Below are 1,510 nucleotides of genomic sequence, written 5' to 3'. Positions count from 1 at the left end.
CTTCAAAGGAACACTCTTTAGTCATTTTGCTTGCAAACATCGAGTTTATTCACGCTTCTATTTATAGTAGTTACTAATAGAACTCTGGCAAGGCTTTCTTTCACTCACACTGTCATGGTAGTCTCCATTCTCTCATCATGGTCTAATTCATAACATAAGTTTAACTCTGTTTATTTGTTTCAACCGGTGTTGAACTGATTCAGAAACATTAGGATTGTTATTTACTTGTAACTATAAAGCAGTAACTATACAGCTTTCCAGTTTTTAATGCAACCTTGAGATCATATTACAAGGACAGGTAATGACTAAATAAGAAGTTGATGTGATGAGAAAGCCAAAGGCTTGTAGAGATGCGATTTTTTATGAAACACACCACTCTTTGTGTTGACTGATAAGAGTATTTGTCACTTTAACTATGTGTATCTAAGGAGAAAATGGATCACACAGTCCAGCAAGTGAGTTTTTCTAAGTTCATTAGTCACAAGTTTAATGAGTTGAAAGTCCAGGCAAATATCAACGTTCTATTGCAGTGAGACACAGTTACAAAAGAGAAACTCAACTTCATGCTGCTGGTTGTCCGTGAGAGACATGTGTTCATGACAGTTTCTATTTGTTCTGTCAAGTGATAAATTAATTACATGCATGCTCTGTATTATACAATTTGATAGAATCGAATCTGTAATCTCATTAATGCTAGGAAATTAGCACTTTCACTTTAGGGTAGCTCCTTATTTGAATTGATTTCTCTGAACTCTGTATTAATCAAGTGCATAGATCAATAAAGCCTAGAGATTATGTGACCCTATTTCATTGCGGGTGCTGGCTTGTTGTACCCGGTCTGAATCTGTCCGTAACCTGATTGGCTATTCGTCCTTTGACATTCTGCTATATATTGGACACTACATTTGATACTCGAATACGCGGATGAAAAGGCTGCCAGTTTATAATTTATAAGATATTTTCACATCTGGCCTCTGCAATGATTTCTACCCTAGTCTTCACCGCAGGTATGTACCATATAAATTTGTTCGCGAGCGGTACTGTTTAGGTTTTCATGATTTTCTTTCTCTTAGAAAGAGAGTGTGAAAAAAGTCGGTCTAAATAAGTCCATTTTACCCTGATCAACTCACAAGAGTTAAAAAAGATGTTCAGTACCTTACTGAAATCGAAAAGTTGACAAAATTATTATTTAAATAAAATGTTGTTGAACCTGCTAAAATATAAATCGACTTGCGATCATTTAAAAAAAGCTATAAGGAATATCTATAGGTTGCAGTGCAGTTTTGGCTCAATTTTTGGTGTGAATTTTTGTTTCATTCAAATAAATAAAACATCTTTTAACAATAAAAAAGCATGTTTTGAAGTTGCTGTTATAAACACACCCATTTTTAAATGCCACCTGCATTAGCAAATCTAAGAAGCCAAGTAGTTCGCATCAGGAGTTATCACACCAACAAGACTTGAGTTAAACAGTTGTTAAGCCACTTGTAAGTTCATACAATATGGCAAC

This window comes from Watersipora subatra, chromosome 10 (genome assembly GCF_963576615.1).
Source record: "Watersipora subatra chromosome 10, tzWatSuba1.1, whole genome shotgun sequence".
Taxonomy (NCBI): domain Eukaryota; kingdom Metazoa; phylum Bryozoa; class Gymnolaemata; order Cheilostomatida; family Watersiporidae; genus Watersipora; species Watersipora subatra.
The sequence above is the reverse complement of the archived record's forward strand: the minus strand, read 5'-3'. Positions refer to the sequence as shown.